Source organism: Globicephala melas, chromosome 8 (assembly GCF_963455315.2).
Source record: "Globicephala melas chromosome 8, mGloMel1.2, whole genome shotgun sequence".
Taxonomy (NCBI): Eukaryota; Metazoa; Chordata; class Mammalia; order Artiodactyla; family Delphinidae; genus Globicephala; species Globicephala melas.
The window spans coordinates 107,225,166-107,247,677 of record NC_083321.1 but is presented as its reverse complement, the minus strand read 5'-3'; the positions used below and the strand labels follow the sequence as shown (position 1 = coordinate 107,247,677).

General features: G+C 53.8%; 1 pseudogene; it reads left to right on the top strand.

Annotated features, from left to right (window-relative positions):
* Nucleotides 1-11,919: 11,919 nt before the first annotated feature.
* Nucleotides 11,920-12,107, top strand: LOC115841514 (small ribosomal subunit protein uS14-like; annotated as a pseudogene).
* The last annotated feature ends 10,405 nt before the right edge of the window (nt 12,108-22,512 follow it).

Genomic DNA, 22,512 nt, shown 5'->3' with positions numbered 1-22,512 from the left:
GAGGCTGTTTCCTCACCCATAAGAAGAGAATAGAATTCCTGCTCATAGGGATTGTGGGGACCAGACTGTAGCAGCAGAGGCGGGCAGGGCAGCACTGAGCATCTGCGCTAAACGAAGAAGGTAACTTTTCATCAGTTTCTCGCCTCTGTTCCAAAGACAAGGAAGAAATCCTGACCAAGGGGACCAGGTTTATAGTACACTGTGGTCACAGTGGAACAGTAAGCTGGGTGACACAATGATGCAAATTGCCCCCCAAACCCAATAAATATTTAACGAAAGAGGCCGCATTATTATCGGCAGCCACCTTTGGGAAGGTACCAAAGGTGCACATATCTTGAAAATGCCTGATTGGCTTCTGAGGAGACCTAGATGGTACCCCTTCTGGCTTGGGTTCGGAGTCTTAGAAACTAGAAGTCGGGGAAGTGTGAACATTCAGTGTAGAATGATCAAGATACCATTTTCATAAATAATCAAGATACTAGACCTTGGAGGTTTCTCGTCAAATGCTCCATCTCAGGCCAGGGCGACACCAAACATATGCCTTGAAAGAGAGTCTAATTCTTTTCCAACTTTTCTTTTCTTTCCTTTTTTTTTTTTTTTAATAAGCTTTTTATATTTATTTATTTATTTATGGTTGTATCAGGTCTTAGTTGTGGCTTGCAGGCTCCTTAGCTGTGGCTCGCAGGCTCCTTAGATGTGGCACGTGAACTCTCAGTTGCCGCATGCATGTGAGATCTAGTTCCCTGACCAGGAATCGAACCCAGGCCCCCTGCCTTGGGAGCGCAGAGTCTTAGCCACTGTGCCACCGGGGAAGTCCCTCCAACTTTTCTTTATCCCAAAGGAGAAGCAAGGATCCTTGACCGGTGAGAAGAACAAGGATGGGACTTCAAGTGGCTGCCAGAATGCAAACACGGGGTGGTTGACACGAGGTGCAAAGGTACAAAGTTCGGGATGTCACCACGTTAACCTCCAGGAGGCCTCGGCCAGAGCCTGCAGGGCGATCCCAGACCAGCGGACCACCCGGCAGTCCCAGAGCCCCCGTGAGATCACAGCTGAGGACACCCACCCGAGGGGGCCAGGGCTCTGCTGGGGCTCCCGCTGAGATGCTGCCTCCATCCTGGTGTCCGTGGGCTCCCTCCTGCCCTGACCACCCCGACGGCCTGACCGTTCTGGGCACCGCTGCCATGAGCCGGCCTGTTCAGCCAGTGTGAGGCACTCACACACAGCTTTCCTTCTATTTCCCGGTGTTTATTATGACCTTGGGAAGAGCAAAGGCCATTTTTCCTTGGCAGAGGCCTGGGCTTCGGGCCTGTCTGAATTCTGGATGCAGAATGCTTCCAGAACAGCCCCACAGACCCAAGGGCTCTACAGTCAGGGCGACTGAACCATCAGATTGGGAACCAAGTCACCAAGATCCTGGTTCTTGCACCTGCCGGTGGGAGGGGCCTGGTGCCCGTGAAGCACCGTTCTCTGCCCCCAGAAGCCCAGTCCTTCTCCCAAGGTCCAGCTCCTCACACACGCCCCGGCCTCCACTGGCCTCAGAGCCGCAGAAAACGCTCCTGGGAAACTTCCTCCTCGCTTGGCATGTGTGGGCTGTGGCCTCTTGCCGTTGAAGGCCAGGACAACAGCCATCGGTGTATCGATTGAGCTGCTAGTACGGGGAGAGCAGAGTGGAAAGGGGGGGTTACAGAGCTGAGGTGGGCTCTTCTAGGGGCAAGGTGGCTTCTCAGACGGGGGGTCAACCAGCCGCTCCTGCCACTGTGCCAAGGAGAAGGGGAGGGGCCTGGATGGGGGGTTATCACAGTGCCCGCCCCCCATAGGAGCAGAAGGAAGGAGCAGGAAGACAAACTGGCTTGTCTCTGTCCCCTCCAGCTGTCAGTCCCAGGCTGTCACTCAGGACACGTCCCCCATGCTAGAAGGATTTCTCCTGTCCATCCTCTAGTTGGATATCGGGTCTTGGTCCTCCTGTGAATTTCTGCCACAAGCAAAACTTGGCTGAGTCTGTAACCACGAGGCATTTAAGATGCAGAGTTTGTCCCCCCGGGGTGGGGGGAGGGGACAGGACAGAGGGTTGGGGCCCAGGATGACGCTCCGTGGGGAGCCAGAGGGGCAGGTAGCTTCAGGGTAGCTACGTGGGAGTCCAGGTGAGGGAGCTGACACCTGGCGAGATGAATCGGTTTGTTTAGGAGCTCATGCTCGTTGGCGGGAGAGCACGACTACGCTCAGGTCATCAGACGCCTGGGCCTTCCTGCCACCGCAGAGGCCGTCCCGCCCAGCATGACGTGGCGGCCCAGCTCTGGGGGCGGAGTGGCAACCCTGTGTAACCTCGACCCCTTTCAGGCATCCCGTGCCCGGCACTGAGTGTCACGGGAGTCCTGAGGTCTGCCTGGCCTGACAGCCTCGGCGGTGGAGCACGGGGGGCACTGGACCCTTTGGGGTTTCAGCCTGGATAAGCCTCCTGACTCTGCAGGAATCAACCCTCTGTGGAAGTCCCACAGTCTCTGCTGCAGCCTCTGTGCCTCCCATTTCCTTGATCTCTCCTGCTTCCAGGGCGGCTCGTGGCTTTCCTGGCAATGCCATCACTTCCTTACACTTGGACTTGTCATCATCACACTCCCACAGCTGAGCCCGAGTGTGCCCCCCACCGCCTCCTCTCCACGCGCTGCTCCGGGTGCAGCTGCTCTGTCCCCACCAGACGTGCTCTCCAAGCCTCGCTCCTGCCCGGGGAGGGGCGCCCACCTCTCTGCAGACCAGACTCCTGCTGGCCACGTGAGCTCTTCTGCACACACTCAGCAAACGTCTTGTGCACCCTTGCTATGTGCTGGGTACGATGCTACAACCGGGTCTCTGCCCTCGAGCAGTGCTCAGGTGAGTGAGGAAGCCGCCAGGTAAATCAATGGCTTCACTGCAGCGTGATGACCCATGTTTGGCCATAATGGACACAGGCAAAAGGAGTTTAAAAGCAAAAAAGAGGGACAGTCAAGTCAACCTGGGGAGCAGGAAGCTCCCAGAGAAGGTGGTGCTTGGCTGGACCACTGGGGGTCAACTAGGGGAAGGGTGTGAGGGAAGGGAAAATGCAAAAGGGGCAGCGCCAGGCGGGTGTCCAGCTGCCTGGAACTCACTGGAAATCTCTCCTCTCCTCACCGGGGGGAGGGTGTCATGGTGGAAATTTCCCCCAGCAGGAAAGTCAGATACAGGTGTGGACCCGGGGCAAGTCACTGACCCTGACCTCATGGAAAATGAGAAAATTGGACACGATGGTCTCTCAAGTCCCTTCCAGCCCCAGAACTGTCCTCTCCCCCTAGACCGCTCTAGAAACCCACAGCTGATCAAGATGCCAGTGGGAGCCCTTCTGTCACGAAGTTTCACTCCAGCGCCTTCATTTCTATTATTACACCAGTGATTTATTCCAAAAACATAAACCAAGCAGCAAGAGTAACTGGCTCCCTAGGGAGAGGTCTGTCCCCTGCAAGCCGCCGCCCCAGCTCGGTGTGCCCACTGTGCTTGGGCTCGGTCCCAGGTCCCACTCGTGGGCGGCGGGGGGTGGGGGATGACAGCAGGGCTGGCCAGGGAGGCTTCATCTGAGAGTCTGCCCGGACACTGGGCCTTACCAAACAGTACTGTCAGCAAGGCGCTGCTCTAGTGGATTTGAAACCTGGGTGAACGTCATTCTGCACTCCGAGCTGTAGTTTCCTCACCCCTGAAATGCAGGGGGAAATTCTTGACAGTTTACGAACCCAGGGAAATGCAAAGACTTGGGTCCTGGCTGGGTGACGGATTAGATGCAAATGGTGCCACGTCTCCTGCTGGCTGGCTCTCCGCATCTGAGAAAGATGGACACAGCTCCAAGCAGCGCCCCTTCTCCAGGGGCCAGCACGGGCACCTCCTGTTAGCTCTGCTCCCAAACCGCAGGGCTGGCGAGAGAGACGTTGTCATGGAAGGCAGGGCCTGGGACCACCCGCTGTGTCCTTGAGACAGAAAAACCTGGAGTTCAAAACATCCTCCCAATAATCCATTGTGCTTGGCTTCTCCTGGCTGAGATGGAAATTGGTGAAGGTCGTGTAGGGGGGCTGGGCTGGGCAGACGTGTCACTGGGGCCTTCTGGGTAATTGCTTCCTCCTCGGAACCCAGGGGGACGTTCTGCTTTCTCAATGCTGTCGTGTGTCACTCAGCATATGCTAGCATGTATTTCATTGACCTAAAAAAAATATAGCCCGTCTGCATTTCAAGCCTCTCAAGGGAAAGAGCAGAGTGATACACAGTATGTGTTCAATAGATGACTGGTTTTCTAATTGCTGATGGTTATAACCCCAGTTTCAGGGTTTATGAGTTTATTAAAGAATCGGAATTGTGAACTGTCAAAACATAGGGGTCTTAAAGTCCCAGGCCAACTTCCTTACAGACTGCACAGCATAAGCTGTAATCCTTCTCTTTAAAACCCTCTAACAGGTGTGTGTGACTGGAAGGCCGACACCTCTCGTCATCTGACTCCCACTTCGCATCTGGCCCTCGGTCCGTCAGCAGCGACAGAGTCGGGCTGGAACACTGACTCCAGGCTCGTTCTTTTTTCTACCACATCCTGAGTCTTTTTGGTGTGTGGACCAAGGCAGTGGTTTCTGGATGGTTCTGTGAGCTCAGCTATGGGTCAGCAGGCTGAGGCTACAGAGGAGAAGGCGGCCTCTCCAAGTTCCGAAGTGCAGTGCTGGGCCCTCTGGGCTCTGGAGCAGGATGGCCACACCAAACCCCCCATACCCTCCGCCTCCCCCCCCCCCCCGCTGCCATGTCTCCTTCCACCAGGGGAGGAATATGGTCACGGCCATGTCCTGCGGGCAGTAAAGGCCCACTGGACACCGCCTGGGGGGGCGTGTTAGACGTGTAGGAGTGGGAAGTAGTGGATTAAGGCTGCTTTCTCTTCTCTCGCCAAAGGGAAGTCCCTGCACAGCTATGAAATGGCAGCGAGCTTTGAAGAAGGCTTGCTAACCACCCAGAGCCAGTCCTGGATTTTGACGTTCTGTCACTTAGCACAGTTCCTTCCCCACCAACAGTCTGCTATGACACCACGGAGCTAAATAGCAGAGCTGCCGAAATTACAGTCAAAGGAGAGGGGAATTAAGACACCAGCAAGGGAGGAAAGATTTTTTTTAAGCAAGGAAGGGAATAAGGCAGCAACCAATAAAACAGACAGAAGCAAGATGTCTGTTCCAGGTGGCGAGAGGCGGGGATGTCTTTTCTGTGGCAACTTAGTCTAAGATGACGAAGATGCTCAGAGAGCGTGTGGTGACAGCAGCCTCCTTCAGCAGGGAGCATCTCAGCGAGAGGTACTTATCCCATCACGTGACCTCGGGGGCCAACCAGATGGCTTACGAGCTTAGCAGTTCTTCCTTAACTTCAGCAAGAGAAGGCTTGACCAGAGGAAGGAGAAGGGGCCACAGGGAGGGCACATTTGCCTGCTGGACGCCTATGATTTCACAGAGGGAAAGAGCGGGAGTTCTCGTAAGGAAGGGCAGACGCCTGTGTAGAAGCCAACCACTGTGCTCTCTGACCAGGCTGTCTGCTCAGCCAGGACCGATGGATCTGCTCCAAGAACACAGAGGTGGGTTTTCCAGATGATGAGGGCAACGCAGAACAGGCACTTGGCACAAAGGCTTGACTAGAGGACAGTCGTCTTAAGACCCTGCCACGCTTCTAGCCCGGGTGACTGCTGCTGAGAGCGGGAGCGGCGGGTCCGCCCTCTCTGTCACCTGCCCCGTGTCTAAATGCATGTTGAGGATCCGGGCAGGAGTATCATGATAGGGTCACCTGCGATTTGTCCAGGAGTGCAGGAATAAATACTGCATGCTCTCCTCTGACATAATCTTTTCTCTTCCTTGGTCCCCTCCCCTCCCCTCCAAGTCCCCAAAGGGGGCAGCTTTCTCAAAAGAAGGTCTTGGCTCTCCTCCCCTAGTTTCTTGCCTCAGTCTCCCCAGCCCCCATCATCCTCACTAACCCCCGCCAAGTGAAAAGGTCTTCATTTAATTAGAAGACTACTGGCCCCGCAGCCCCTGTTAGTGCGGGTTTTCTGAGAGCTGGATTCTGCCTGGCCACGATTCCCTCTTCTTTGTGGCATCAGAGGCGTCCAAGATTCCACTGCGAATGACTGAGAAACGGACTTGCCAGTTACCAGTGGTGGAAACTTATAAACCCCAGGACTCACCATTTAGAATCAACTTCTTCTCAAGTTGGGTGAGATCTCCAGAACGATGCAGTGTTAGAGGCTGAAGAGGTCTTCACGATTTTCACCTTTTCGAGAAGGGGAACCTGAAATCCAGAGGTGACCAAGGGCTTCCTCAACGTTCTCCCCCTACCCCAACTCACCTGTAGTTCACCCTGCGCTCACCTTTAGATGTAATTGCTTTAAAGTCATCTCTCCTCTTCCTGAACTTCTTATAAGGGAAAGTGTTTTTAAGCTTCGTATGCAGAAGATGATCCAGACGTCTCTAAACCTCTAAGACGGGAGGGGCCATCCTAAGAGCAGGAAAGTCTTTCCATCTGACTTTCATTGGTTTTGCTGCCATCTTTCCTAAAGAGAGAAAGGGGGTCCCACCTTATACATACCCTTATGTGTTTATCACTGGGTGTCACATAGGCAAATCTGCCCTCCCCGAGCCTTGCTTCCCTTGTTGAAGTTGACATAAGAGAGCTTCCTTGCTCATAAGCCATCTGCTTAGCCCCTGAAAGTCAGATGAAGGTTGTCAGTCCATTGGAGAACTGTCTCTTTGCCTAATGACAGAAAAGTAATATCTTTAAAAGCTTTCTCTTTTATTTCATGCCAGAGTTCAGGTTGATTTATGGGGTGGATCCAGCCTGGGCTTCTGGCACCCAAGCCCGTCAGAGAGGAAAACTGGCAGGAGAACAAGACAGAGACCTTCGTAGGTGGGACTGTGGAATAAAGATGCAGTGGGCGGGCCTTGGGAGAGCTCCTCAGTTTTGTACTATGTAGTTCTCGAGACGTACCCGTGAGCATCTTGAAGCATCTGAGGAACTGCTAAGAAGCCAAGCTAAAAATACCAGGGAACAGCGCAGTCAAGGAGGAATGCAGAGCTGGGCGTGAGCTCCCCCTGGAAGGTGTGAGACTCGGGCACGGGGGCCAGCCTGCCGTGCACACCTCGGGCTGAACCCCGAGGCAGTCTGACACAGGTGGGAGGAGTGGATGTTTCTGGCTTTAGACCCTTTTATTTTTGAATCCTCCAGTCCTGTTGTGCACAAGTGTCTCATGAGCACCGACCATGTGCCTGGAACTAACAGGGGAGGACACACCACTCCTTGGGAACGTGAACTGTGAAACCTGCTGCTCCCCTCGCCCTTGGTGACAAGTGTAGCTTGGCTTTGGTGGCTTCTGGCTCTCTGTCCACCCCAGTTTCAGGATCGTACTCCTTCTAACACTTAATCACGTGTCCCTGACAAATATCTTCTCTTGTCTGCTTTTACGAACCCTCTGTTCCTGATTACTGGGAACATTTTACCATTGTCACATCCTCCCACCCCTAACCTCCAGGGGTTCCATCAGCAGCTTAATGGTCTCCGGGCAGCAGGACCCACTCCCCTCAACCCTTCTGCTCGATACATTGTCAAATCTCAAAGGCCTCCCCTCAAGGTTCTCTTAACTTGAGGAGCAGGGGGTGTGGGGTGGGGGAGGAATGTTGAGTAGGGGGACAGTCTTGCTTTCTTCCTGAGGGCCCTGTTCTCCATGTTGGTGAAAACCACTCAGAATCATGTACTTTTTCATGTTTTAAAATAACAATTGTGGGCTTCCCTGGTGGCGCTGTGGTTGAGAGTCCGCCTGCCGATGCAGGGGACACGGGTTCATGCCCCGGTCCGGGAAGATCCCACATGCCACGGAGCGGCTGGGCCCGTGAGCCATGGCTGCTAGGCCTGCGCGTCCGGAGCCTGTGCTCTGCAATGGGAGAGGCCACAGCAGTGAGAGGCCCGCGTACCGCAAAATAAATAAATAAATAAAAAAAAATAAAATAAAATAACAATTGTTATTCGAGACAAAGACTTGTCTTTGAGGAATCAGAAGTCTAAAGACAGACATCCTGATATGGGCAGCCATCCACAGGACAAAAAGAGCAAACTTTAAAGAAGTAACACTAGACATTAAGCATTTATATGATGCATACATTAAGGTAAGCGGGTTTGCACTCTGATATCATTTGGTTAATCTGTTCCTGGCTGCTCCCTCAGGAAACGCTCCCTCCCTTGGATCCTAAATTATTTTCAAAGACTTAGAGGACAGAGGCGCAGATAGGGGTAAACTTCTGGCTGTAGCATCTTGCTGCTGTCTTGTCATCTGTGAGAGATGGACTGAGTAAGAGGTCACGGGGTGACTCGAGAGAGCTGAGTGCTAGTGATGAACTTTTGGGCAGGTTTTCAAAAAGGTAAAATACCTGTTTTCATTTATTCAGCCTTGACCCCTTTGTTAAACTCTCCTTTTGAGCGCAGCATGGATATAGCCTGTGCACACAGTGTGTGTGGTCTTACTTACAAGTCAACAAGTTTACCTCGGGGGTAGGTAGGTTCTGCTTTACCTAGAAACTCTGAAGGCTTCGCATTTTGTGAATGGAGAAATGGTAAGTTCCTTACGGGCTGGAACCTGGAGACGCTGAAGCAGCTCTGCTTTTCCCGGAGCCAAGATCCCCGTGTGGCCTGTGGGCTGCTCAACACACGGTGGATGCCTGGGAGGCAGTGAGCAGATGAGGAAGGACATGCCAGTCCCTCCAAGCATCCCCGCTCCTTCCCCAAAGTGTCGTTCTTTGGGAAATTCCTGTAAGTACCAGTGCACCTCGTATAGGAGTTGGATTGAGAGCAGAGCCCTGCAAAGTCCCCACATGAGGGCCTGACCACAGCAGCCTCTTCGAGGAAGTGGAGCTGGGGCTCTGCCGTGGGGCGTTGCTGGAGGGAAAGGACCCAGAGGCTGAGCCCCTCCCGGGGAGTCTGCCATGACTGTGGGGCTTTCCCAGGCAACTGGGATGGGGATGGTGAACGGCCTTGAGCTGAACCGAGGGCTCGGGGAGATGCTGTTTTCTCTGCCCTCGGGATCTGGGCATCTGCGTCTCAGCTCTTCCTCTGGCAGTCCCGTTTGCATAATGTGATCTTGGCCAGATGTGCTGCATCCTGGCAGGGCTCCCGACACCTACTTCACCGACCTCGAGCCCTGAAGAGTGTGGGAGCTGGTGGAGAAGCTCTCCTCCCCCAGGGGGTCTGAGGTCGGTCTCTGCCGGCTTCTCCTGTCAGATGGCGTCATTTCGTGGGCGACAAGGTCCTGGCTGCCCTTCCATCTCTCCGTCGGCCTGTCCTGCCCCTGGTCCTCCCTCGAGGGACAAAGCATCTGAGCAGATGGGCCCTGATTTTATTACTCACCAGGGTAAATGGGGTCATCACAACCCATGGTCTCTGAGCTCAGACTCACTGCCCCCATGGAGCTGGGGGCCGGGGTCACAGCCACTCTGTGCGGTGGCCCAGGCAGAGAGTGAAGCACTGCTGGACAGTTTCCCCGCACCTTCCTCGCCTTCCTTCCATTTGCGAGGCCAGCTTCGTCGCCGTCAGCCTCTCAAAGGTGCAGCCGAGGGCTTCCCTGGTGGCGCAGTGGTTGAGAGTCCGCCTGCCGATGCAGGGGACACAGGTTCGTGCCCCGGTCTGGGAAGATCCCACATGCCGCGGAGCGGCTGGGCCCGTGAGCCACGGCCGCTGGGCCTGCGCGTCCCGACCCTGTGCTCCGCAACGGGAGGGGTCGCGGTGGTGAGAGGCCCGCCTACCGCCAAAAAAAAAAAAAAAAAAAAAAAAGTGCAGCCGAGCCGCTGCCATCTCTGCTTGTGGGCTTGGGTGCAGCCTCCAGGGGCACCACTTTGGGCAGAGGCCACAGGGCCACTCAGTGCCTGCAGGCTGCCTCGCTAGTCCTGTGCCCAGCCTTCCGGACCTGGCCTGCCAGTCTGGAAGCACTCCCGAGGGATGCGCCCCAGGCAAGGACACAGAGCCGCAGGAAACATACTTATCCGCTTCGTGCGGATAAGCTTCGTGCGGGTAAAGCTTTTAAATGTAACTCATGGTGATTTCTGTTACAACACCGACCACATAAATCAATAAAGGGAGAAAAATCCCAGCCAGACCCAGTGTCAGTGTCCAAGCTGCTGGGCCTCATGGAGGCTGATGTCCTGGTGAAAATTCCTAGTTCGAGGTCTTTATAAATGCTTCTTTCTTGGCATTGTCCTAGGACCACATGAGGAAAGAAAAGTTGTGAGGCTTGGACTGTGGAACGAGGGAAGACCGGAGCCCCAGCCGGGGGTGGGCTTCGAGCACCAGTTGGATGGTTTCCTTTGATGGAAAGAGCACGGCAGCTGAGCGTCCAGGAGGATGGCGTGTCCCTCCCCAGGCCTGCCCGCCTCCCCTTTGTGTCCCAGAGCTTTGACTGCATTGCTCACGCGCTCCCCCCCACCAGCACCCCTTCTCTCTGCTTGCCACCCCTCCCCCAAGGCAGCATCAGCCCTCCCACTGCCTCTGACCCCTCCCCCGCCTCTGTCTTGCCTTCACTCCCTGCGGCGGGGTTAGGCTCCTGATGGCCAGACTACCACCCACCTTCCTAACGGGGCGAACGTTGGTGGCTTCTGCATGCTCTCTGATCTCTATCCCTATCCCATCCAACAAAGTGGATGGCTTTGTTCCTGCCTCTCCTTGCCTTTGGTTAGAATTATTGTCCCCTGTCCCCCTCCGTGGCCTAAAGTCCATTCTCTTTCTCCAATCATCCATGTGATGGCCAGTCTCCAGCATGGCCCCCGATGACCCTCACCTGCTGGGACCCACACCCCTCGAGGTCCCCGTCCACACCTGGGTGCCCAGTCGGAAGCTGTAGAGGCACAGAAGGGGGAAGCCGTGGGAAGCCGGCTGCCTCGTCAGGAGGTAGCCCAGCAGCCCCGTGGAGGGGTCTACCAGGGACAAGCTCCTGCCAAAAACCAGGGGAACTTCCCGGCGTGTGACTGAGCCGCCGGGAGGTGGGTCCTCCAGCCCCAGTCAAGCCTGTAGGTGACGCAGCCCCGGCTGATACCTGCCTGCAGCCTCAGGAGACGCCCTGAGCCGGGACCATCCGTCAGAGCTGCTGTCGGCTTCCTCCTGGGTTCCACAAACTGTGCAGAACGATAAATGTTCATTGTTTTCAGCAACTGTTTCTTTCTCGGAGTGGTTTGTAAAACAGCAGTAGATTATTGATACGGTGTGCTTCTCTGTGACGAGGTTTCTTTCACCATGCCCTTCCCAATAATGTCTTACTGGAGCCGAGCCTATTGATAAATCAGCCTTCCTTTATCCAATCAAACTGAAGAATGTTCCTCTCATTTATTTTGTGGGCTTAGCATAGTGCCTGGTAAATAGCTTGTCTCAGTATTAAAAAACATGGAGCAAATGCCAGAGGAATCAGGCGAATTAATTAAATCAATAAATTTCAGTATCTGTCAAATAAGTGTTACTGATAAAGTTAAAACACAGTGAGGGGCTTCCCTGGTGGCACAGTGGTTAAGAATCTTTCTGCCAATGCAGGGCGCAGGGGTTCAAGCCCTGGTCCGGGAAGATCCCACATGCCGTGGAGCAACTAAGCCCATGAGTCACAACTACTGAGCCTGTGCTCTAGAGCCCATGAGCCACAACTACTGAGCCCGTGTGCCACAACTACTGAAGCCCACGCGCCTAGAGCCTGTGATCTGCAACAAGAGAAGACACCGCAGTGAGAGGCCCGCGCACCACAATGAAGAGTAGCCCCCGCTGGCTGCAACTAGAGAAAGCCCGTGGGCAGCAGTGAGGACCGAACGCAGCCCTAAATAAATAAATTTATTTAAAAAAAAAACCCCAAAAAACCGCAATGAGCTTTTACCTCGTTGCAGCTGAGAAAGCAACATGGGTCACCAGTAGCTCTACTGGAGCCATCTGGGAAAATTTGGCCAGGGTTCTCGCTCAGACCGGCACGGTGTGATCCGGGAATATGGCCTCAATATACGCCACCCGTGTTTCTGCCCGTACGCGAAGGACATCGGCTTCATTAGGTTGGACTAAGTGTGAACTTCTTGAGTGGGTCATCAAGCATATCTACCTTCCTCAGAAACAATACTAACTCTTTGTATATAAAATAAAATTTTTAAACTTCAGAAAAACCCACGATGAAACTCATTTCTGGATATCTTCATGTGATTTATGGGGGAGGGGAAGTCAGGTGGTAAAGGTTACCTCTTACTGCTAGATTGATAATAAAAATGACTGCTATTCGCTAAATACACACCACCTGATGATGTTGCGGCACTGGACGTGCATTTGGCATCAGAGGATGGCAACTTATATATAAAGAGTGCCAAGGGTGGTCCTTCAGTTAAGTGACTAGTCCCATGGATGATTGGATCTGAGCCTAGACCTTCACAGTTACCTCGGGCGTCTAGAACATGGCACCCATGGGGTCACCGTTGCAGGTTCCCAGCCACAAACTCTCACTTCTCTCATCTAGCTGAACTCTGTGGCTTCCTTGACAAAGGAGAAGAAATTCTAAGAAAGAGGGAATGAAACTGTTAATGACCTGGGTCCTTGGACTCATTAATCAATAGAAATTGATCAGAGGCCAGAGGGGAAATTCAGGCAAGGCTTTATTGGGGCCCCTGCAGCACAGGGAGTGTAAGCAAGTAACAGGTGCCCTTGCTGCTCCCCAAGGAGGGCGGGCTGGTCCCTTAAATGGGGTGAGGGTAGGGATGGACGCAAGGGTCCGGCCAGAGGTGGGGCTTAGGTGGTCTGCCCACCCCATTGGTGGTGCTGTGTGCAGGGACTGTACACAGGACCCTGCTCTTGCCTGCGGCACCTCAGAAGTGGCTGTTGGTTTGTGACCTTTTTGTATCTTGTTGTTGATAATTTGCACCCCCTGAGGCAGGCGTGCAGTTATTTTTAGTCCCTTATAGTTTCTTTGTATCTGTTGCTCAAGGAGATGTTTGTCCAGGTGCGGGTCCTGCAGCAAAGGGCCCAGGACCCAGCCTGTCTCAAAACCAGAATTTACTCTATGGCAAATGCATTGCTTACAAAGCTACATTTCAACTTTATGGCGACCTTGTGAGATGGGAGCTGTTATCCCTGTTTACAGATGAGAGCCAGGGTCCATTCTCTTAAGCAACAGGCCAACTTCACATAATCGAGAAAATCATGAGACCATCATTCAGACCAGAATCTGCCTGGTTCCAGTCTTCCTGTTACCAGACACAAGTTCATGTGCCTGACACAGAGTGAGGCCAAACAATACCGAAACATCGGAGTCTGGAGCAGAAAAAGGGTTATTGCAGAGCTGAGCAAGGAGACGGTGGCTCATGCCCCCAAACCCCCCCGAACTCCCAAAGGCTTTCAGCAGAGCATTTCTAAAGGCCAGGTGAGGGGGACGGGTCGCAGGGCATGCGAGCAGCTCGTGCGCAGTTCTCTGGTTGGTTGATGGTGAGGTCACAGGGTCAACATTATCAATCCTGAGGCTCCAGGAGGCCTGGGTCATCAGGTAGTTAACATCTTCCATTTGGTGGTGGTTTTAGCATCTGTAAAGCAACTCAGGAAGTGTGCATCAGGTACTATGATCTGGCTACTTCAGAGGGGAGCCCAGGGGAGGATACGGGCGAGGATACGGGCCCATATGGTCCTGCTCTGTTACATTCCCACTACCATTGTTCACAGAACCCAAGATCGGGAAGGCGGCTTTGGAATCTTCTAGACGAGCTCCTCTAACACACCTGAGGAGATGGAGACTAAAAAGTCACGAGACGATGGAATTAGCTCAGCTGTTAGTGGTGTGACCAGGTTGGTTTGGGACTTCCGGTTTGTTTTTCTTTTCACACCACCGTTTGAGGGTACAACCCACCGTGTGCATCTCCACAGCTCCTAGAAGGGCACTCAGAGCTTATGAGGACTTGGATGCGTGACAGAGTTTTAATCCACATCCTTGAAGACATCCTGCTTTTTAAAATAAACATAAATATCACACTGTTGAAGATGGAGGAAGACAGTGTTCTCACTTGCCGGCTGCCCTTTGAGCCAACGGGGCTGGGGGCCGGCAGAGAAGGAGGTGCACCCGGCTCCACGTGTGCCGCGCCGGCCAACCTGGAGGGGCTGAGGACCCACTGAGTGGCTTCGCAGACACAGGAGACCCCCTGGGCGGATCGCAGCCAATTCCGAGGTCTTCTCTGATAATAGCACCAGTTTAATTATAATCCAGAGTTTGCTTACATCTCGAGTATGTTTCATTTCAAATGTGACTTTCCAGCTCCTTCTCTCTCCTTTTTTTCGCTTCGTGCCATAAAATATTTGCATATTTGAATGTCAAGATTTTCCAAGTGCTGGAAGCAACAGGCTCTGGTATGTTCTCAAGTTATTTTGTACAGCAGCATCTGTCTTGTTTCAGCAGCCACCAGAGCTGAGAAGTGACCCAAGAGCAGCCTGCCAGGAAGACAGAGTGTGGGATCCAAGGGGGCTCCTCCTAAAACAGAGCCCACCAGGGCGGGGCCCCTGTCATCCCAGGCAGCTTCAGAACACATGTTTCCCCAGCTTATTTTTATTTATGTATTTATTTTGAAAGAAAGGCAGATAACCAAAGGAAACAAATACTGAATGACAGCTACAGAATGTATCTTTGGAACCTGCTAGACTAATTACTGAGGCTCCAAAATCACTTTAAAAGCAACACATTTTGTTTTGCAATATACATTTTTGTTGCCAATTTTTTTTTTTTTCCAATCAGAATCCACCTCAAACTGGATTGTTGATTGCCAGAGAAGTGGCATCAGGAGGGAATACTCTCATTGGGGCAGCGCATTTCAAGGAACTGCCTGACTTTTTTCTGTATATAGAATGATGTCAGGAAAACTTTTCTACAATATTTTCTCAGAGCTGTATACGGCTTCCTTCTGAAGTGATGCCTTCTGTTCAAGCAATTATAATAGTAGCTGCTTACATGTACCAGGAGAAACCTAGTCTAATCCTCACAGCTCCCCTAGGTGGTAGGCATCCTTATTACCTGCATTTATAGGTGCGTAAACTGAGGCTCAGGGAAGACGCTTTTCCGAAGGGCCCTTGATGGAAAATGGTGGAGACTGGATTTGGTTGGAGACTATTTGCATTTACTGTGTGCATTGTATTATTGTTGTTTGTAAAGAGACCAGGACAGCAAGATCTACTCGTTTAACATCCTGATGTTTGAATGCTCAGACCCTGAATTTTCTAGGGATCGTTCTGATAATTTCCAGAAAATATGATTTTCGGTTAATATTTGATCAAGGAAACAGGACTCTGGCTTAAACACAGAAATGTGACTGCTTTGAAACCACACTTGCCAGAAACATTTGTTCATTTAACAAAAATGTATAAAGTACCTACCGTGTGTCAGGGACTGTGGTCCCCACGGGGGAAATAGTTGTGAGCAAGTAGAGCTCTTCTGGAAATTTAGAATATGACACTGAGCACAAGGAGAAGGTCCAGATTGTCTGGTTGGGGCCATTCCGTCCATCTCATCAGAGTCTTTTACCCTGATCGGAGATGCTCTCAGAATCCGATAGGTGACCTAGTTAATCTAAGCATACCTTGCTGTTTCATTCACTCATTCAATTATTTATGTAATTCATATTTATTTAATACCTAGTGTGTACCATGGACTTCAGTCAGGTACAGTTCCTGTTCTCATTGAGCCAAGAGGGTGGTGACAAATATGAACCAATAAACACGTAAAAAATACAATCGTGACTTAGCAAGTACTAGGGGCCGGGGGCCTCTCTGAGGAATATTTGAGCTTGGTGGCTGCTCTGTACGGCTCTGGGGACTGTTGTGGGAGGGATGGCAGCCAAGCCCAGCCTGTTCTCCAGGCTGAGGGCCTGCATGGCCGGCACCGCCCAGGGTGGGCGCCTCTTCCTCGTTCTCACAGTCACGTCTGGGGGGGTGGCCCCGAGGAGGTACCAGCCAGGTGCGGCAGGGTGACAGGAGGGGGGCGTGGATGGGCTTGGGGTGGGGCCTCGCAGCCACAGGCAGCCTCGGGACTCAGTGCGTGAGAAGCTGTGGAAGCTTCAAGCAGAGTTTGTATTTTTTTTTTTTTTTTTTGCGGTATGCGGGCCTCTCACTGTTGTGGCCTCTCCCGTTGCGGAGCACAGGCTCCGGACGCGCAGGCCCAGCGGCCATGGCTCACGGGCCCAGCCGCTCCGCGGCACGTGGGATCTTCCCAGACCGGGGCACGAACCCGTGTCCCCTGCATCGGCAGGCGGACTCTCAACCACTGCGCCACCAGGGAAGCCCAGAGTTTGTATTTTTGAAAGCAATCTCCATCTCCAGCCTTTCCTCAGGGCCTACACCTCCAGTCTCCCCGCAGCCTCTCTAAGCCACTACCCCGTCATCTGTAAAACAGGGGTTAATACCTGTGTATTCAAGGCTTTTTAAAAAATAAGTAACAAAGTGACACATGTCAAGTTCCCGTGAGCACCCTTCTCGGTGGCCTCCGCGCAGAGAAATCGTAATGGACGATGCTCGGGAGTGTGGCTTGAGTCCCACAGACCAGATCCTCTGGTTTGCCATCAAGAGTTACGCTTCCTACGAAATGTGAGGTAGAGAGCTAGCGGGAAGCAGCCGCACAGCACAGGGAGATCAGCTCGGTGCTTTGTGACCGCCTAGAGGGGTGGGATAGGGAGGGTGGGAGGGAGACGCAAGAGGGAGGGGATATGGGGATATATGTATATGTATAGCTGATTCACTTTGTTATAAAGCAGAAACTAACACACCATTGTAAAGCAATTATCCTCTAATAAAGATGTAAATAAATAAAGAGTTAACGCTTCCTGTTTGGAATAAGAATTGTTCTGTCATGATGATTCAAAGAAGGTCACAGCAATTGATTGGGGGGGGGGTCCTTGTCCTTTGCACTTGCCTCTCCAACATCTGTCTCTCCATCAGTGCTGATAACTTAGAAGGACTGTGGGAAGAACCTCAGCCCACCCATCCTCAGCACTGGTGTGTGTGCACATGTGTGTGTGTGTGCGCGCGCGCACACGTGTGTGTGCGCACGTGTGTGGTCTTTGCAGGCAATCACCCAGAGGACGTGATGTTGCTGTAAGCTCCTTCAACTTGAGAAAACTATAAAAGATGCAGTTTTAAAAAGCTGACACCTCTGTTATATTTTGGTATCTGTCTGAACGAGCGCAGCATTTAGAGACCCACAGACTTCTCGCCGACAGCTCTGCAGGTACAGTCTGTCCTGAAAGGTATTTCCTCTGGCTTCAGGCCTGGCTGAGATGGATAAAGTGGGGCCCCTGGGGGCGGGGACATCTGGGCCGCGTCTCAGGTCACTGGAGCCTGTGGTTTACCCATCAGGATGCGGCAGTGACTCTCTCCTCCCCTGCCTGGGCCGCCGCAGAGCCTGGCGGGCTTGCCAGATGATGCTGTTGAGCAGCGAGCAGACAGGCTGGACCTGGTGCAGCTCACGCGGGGGCTGGAGCTCAGGAGGCTGAGCGGGGTCAAGGGGTGACGTGTTCAAGGTGTACGAAGTGATGAGTTGACTTACACAATGTTCGGTGTCAATCACATCTCAGTAAAGCTGGAAAAATAAACAAATAAACCTCTTCTGGAAAAAAATGAGGTGAGGTAAGGACTGTCGCAGTTAGAAGGGCGTAAATGCTCTGAAAGTAGGAAACATCTTAGATCCTGAGACCCAAGGCTGTGACCCAGGCCGCTAAGCCCTGGTCCTGGCCCTCAGCTCCTTTGGTGAGGGGGCAGAGGAGACCCCCGGGACGCAGGCCCAGGGAGGAGACCACCGCCTTGCTGCTGTGTCTAAATTACACGTGTTTTCGTCAGATCTGTTAGCAGCACGTCACCGCCTTCTCAAGTACAGCCAGGAAGTAGGAACCCGCAGTCCTGAGGGGGAGACTTGGAGGGGCTGGGCCCAGCTTTGTGAACAAAGTGGCTGGTTTTTCATTAATAAAATGGCTCAGGCCTCTGGTTTCTCACCCACCTCTGGAGTCCACCTTCAGTCCTTAACCCAGCTCAGCTTCTAGAAAGACTAGTCCTGCCCTGAAAGTGCCCGAGACACAGACGGGCACAGCCTTGCCCACCTGTCTCTCTGCTGCAAGCAGGGATGGAGGGAGGTATGGGCTGGAGGGCTTCAAGCAGGAAGGCTGGTTTGGAATGACTGGGGGGGCTCGCTGGGATGGGAAGGATGGGGCAGCCCACCGTGGTGCTCAGGGCTGTCTTGGTTGTCACACTCACCCAGGTCCCACGTCCTGGGAACACTTCGGTCCCCAGTAAGCTGAGATGGCTGGTCACCCCGGGAAGGTACTAATGATGCCGCCGCAGGCCTCCAGCCAGCAGACCGGCCTTGTCGCAAAGCCTTTCCTGGTAGAGGTGTCACATCCGACCAGGATTTTCTGGGCTCTGGGACAAGAGGAGACGTTAAGTGCAAGCGTGGTGTCGTGGGACGTTACCACCAGCGTCCCTGTGTCCCCTCAGCCCCTGCTTCGACCGCTCACCAAGCAAGCAAACGAACGTGCGGACCTGGAGAGGATCTGGAGACCCGCGGCCTTCTCCCGCCGTGCGTGCCCGCCCCGCCCCGTGCTGCTGCCTCCAGAGGACAGGCACTTCGTCTGCCACAGCGGACACAGCTTCCTGAGCGCCTCCTGCACAAGCCCTCTTGTTGTCATCCGGTGACGGGGTAAGGGTGCGATTCATGGCCAGAGACTCAGGGACAGAGCTGGGGGTAGACATCCAGGGGCCAGTCTCCTCCACCAGGTCACGGAGGCACGTCGCTCAGTGAGGCAGGGCCTCCTGGGCAGGGCCAGAGGGGGCCGTGGACTGGCCCGGCCCTGTGCTCAGCCTTCGCATGTAGCACCTCGTGAAATCCTCTCAAGCCTCAGGATGTGTCGCTGCCCCCTTCCAGAAGACAGATGAAAACCCAGGCTCAGGGCACACGCCGAGGTCAAGGCAGAGCTGAAACCAGAAGCAGGTCTTCTGGTCCTCAATCCCCAGGGGCCTCCGTGGAGTCCTCTGTTTCGGCGGCGAGTGTGCACCGTGCAGGGGTCTAGAGGTGGCCACGGTCTGCCTTGGTCCTGCCCAGAGGGGCGGGATGACTGGCCTGCCCCCCACGGCTGTCCCGTGGCCTTGCCTCGGCCGGCACCGCAGCGGACCCCCCACTTTGGAAGAGGGTCCTCCCAGCCAGTGCCCAGAGATCACGCGGTCAGTGGCGAATGGTCTGGAAAAGCTGTAATTACGCCTTCTCAGCCCCAGGGGGGCTGCACCTGTTTCCTGTTTAAGGTCCCTGTGTACAGACAGCAACACTGTCCTCACAGGTGGGCGGGAAGGAGCATGTTGAGGGAGGTGACGCGATGCCACGTGACAGCCGGCCGTGGCTCTCAGCTGTGGTCCGGCGTGGCTCCCCACCCCACCCGGAGGCTGGCAAAGTTTCCTTATTCTTTCCTTTAAAACGTGTATAATAAGTTCCTCCTACGTGCCTGGCACTTTTTATCTGGAAATATTACTCATGAAGTTTTTTTTCTTTAAAATCACTCCTGTGGGAAGCTGCTTCCCTTCGGCTGGGAGAAAGGAGGGAGGTGGAGGCCCCCCTAGCCCGTCTCACAGGCCTCTTCCTTCCAAGGGGTCATGGGGATGGGGCTGCTGGGGGGAGGTGGGTGATGACTGTCCCTGAAGGGAGTCCCAGGGGGAGCCGGGCACCAGGGGGCATCCCTGCCACCACTTCTGGGTCAGGACCTGCCGTCTGGAGGCCAAGACGTGAGAGTAGCTCCCGCTTCGCTCCTGGAGACGAAGCTCCTAACGGCCACGTCTGCTCTGCCAGGAGGCCCCGCAGTGCTGAGCAGCCCGGGCTCGCCCACGGCCTCGGGGCCTCGAGTGACACTGGGCGGGTCCACCACAGCCTGGGCGGGGGAGGGGAGGGAAGGATGGGCTGGAGCATCGGCTCCGGCCTCTCCCGTCCTCCTCACAGGTTCATCTGTTCACTCATTTGTTCACTCAGCAAGTTATCTGTGTCTCTGATACATGCCAGCTGCGGCTCTGGGCATCAGAGACACGGTGGAGATGAGGGACGCTCTCCCCTCTCGGAGCTGTCCTGCTCCTGGGCGAGGCGGACAGGGAGCAGGTGCACAAACTGCGTGGAAGTGACGAGGGAGACCAGGGCGAGGGCGAGGCTGGGGGGTTAGAGATGGGGTGTGTGTGGTGGCTGTGTGTGTGGTTGTGTGTGGCTGTGTGATTATGTGTGTGGTTGTGTGTGGTTGTGTATGGTTGTCGCATGTGAGATTGTTCTCTGTGGTTGTGTGTGGGTGGTCGTTGCGCGTGTGGTTGCTGCGTGTGCGGTTGTAGAGCGTGTGGTTGCTGCGCGTGTGGTTGTTGCGCGTGTGGTTGCTGCATGTGTGTTTGCTACGTGTGTGGTTGTAGAGTGTGTGGTTGCTGCGCGTGTGGTCGTTGCGCGTGTGGTTGCTGCGTGTGCGGTTGTTGAGCGTGTGGTTGTTGTGTGTGGTTGTTGTCTGCTGGTCTCGGCCTATCCGTAACCAGCGCTGTGGCAGGACAGGCTCTGTTGTTCTTACTGATTGCAAGATGCCCTCAGCAACAACCATCGTGTCCTGGAAATTACACGGCACACCTGGGGCCACACAGCGAGTTGTGAGGGGCTGCGGGGTGGGGGGTGAGCGAGCGAGCACGGCCTGGGGCTCTGCTTTCACTGGGGTCGAGGGTGGGGGCCTGGGGTTTCACAGGCTCAGGCTTTATTGGTGAATTTAAAACAGAAGAGCAGGAATTTAAAGCGCAAAGAGAGAAAACAAGTGGCCCAAGCCGTCAGTCACTGAAATCAACCAGGGTCCCTAAAGCAAAGGGGCCTGGCTGGGGTCTGGCCGTGTGTTTACGCGAGATGCCCCCACCCCTGCTGCCCAGAAGTGGATGCCTTGCAGTCACAGCCTGTCAGGCACTTGCTTTACAAAAAAAACCCGAGGTCGGGCCTCAGGCACGGAGATTACATGCAGAGCGATCAGGGAAGTTTGCGCCAGACGCGTATTTATGTCCAGCAGATACCTGAGCAGTGTGAGGCAGGGGCTGCAGGGAAGCTGAGGGAAGAGGTTCCCGTGAACACACAGCACGGGCAGAGGCAGCCACAGTGACCTGCTTAGGAGAGGAGGCCGGCCTGGGGTCGGCTTCCTGCCCCTGTGAGTAAACGGAAGTCCTTGCTTTAGTGTCCACGGCCCCCGGAACCCAGCCACAAGACCACCTCTGGGATCTGTCTTCTGCGTCCTCTCGTGTCCTAAGGCGCCACCCACGCTCACTTCTCCCCTGCTCCACATGCATCCAGGGCCCCGAGATCCCAGCTGTCTCTGCACTGACCCACCTCCTGCCAGCGAGGACCCCGTTCACCCTCTCACTAAGTTCCGCACGCGGCCTCCAGACCATGGACACTCTTTCCCCCATGATGACGTTCTTCCAGCATTTGACAAAACACTGCCAAATACACGAGTGACTGTGACCCTCACTGCAGGGCAGTGATGGGCAACTTTGTGTGTCCACCTGGCTGGGCCAAGGTGTGCAGATGCAAGTCAGATGTGGTTCTGCAGTGTGTCTGATTGTTCCACGAGGGTATTTTTGGATGAGATTAACATTTAAATCGGTGGACTTAGAATAAAGCAGAGTGTCCTCCATGATGTGGGTGGGCCTCGTCCAATCAGTTGAAGGCCCAAATGCAACAAAAGCCTGATGTCCCCTGAGCAAAGGAATTCTGCAGCAGACAGACTTTGGACTTGAGCTGCAACATTGCTCCCCTGGGCCTCCACCCTGCAGGTGTTGGAACTTCCAGCCTACATAATCACGTGAGCCAGTTCCTTAAAATAAACTTCTCTCTATACACATCTGTTGGTTCTGTTTCTCTGGAGAGCCCTGACAAATACAGGTGAGAATTATCCCCGATTTACAGACAAAGAAATTGAGGCTCAGAAACGTTAAGTCGCTTATTCATAGCTGGTTAAAGGACTCGAATTCAGCTCTGCTAGGCTTTAAATCTACCAGGTTTTCCTTAAATGCCTGCCTCCTTTGTCCCTTTCGGCTCTGAAATTGCCAACAGTTTTTCACGTCTTAGGGCATTGTGTCTAAATTCCTTCTTGATGTTGAGAGTCTTCATGACATAACTTTATCTTCTCCCTTCCTGTCAGGCAGTTTGTCTCAGCTTCTCAGGCACACATGGGGGAGCAGCTCCTGGGGAAGCGGCAGAATTTATACCCTAAACTGAAGAGACACAGGTCATCCAGCAGGTTAAAGGTATAATGAAAAGCTAAAGATATAAATCTGCTTTGCAAATATGATGAAAGTAAGGCATCTCTTCTTGGACTAAATAGGGGTTTAAACCTAAGTTCCAATGTCAGTGATCTTGTAACCGACAGGGAAGGATGGGCTGGACATCGATCGGAGCCAGACAACACCAGGGTGACGGTGGTGTCTGGGGGCCATGCGGTCACCAACTGATAT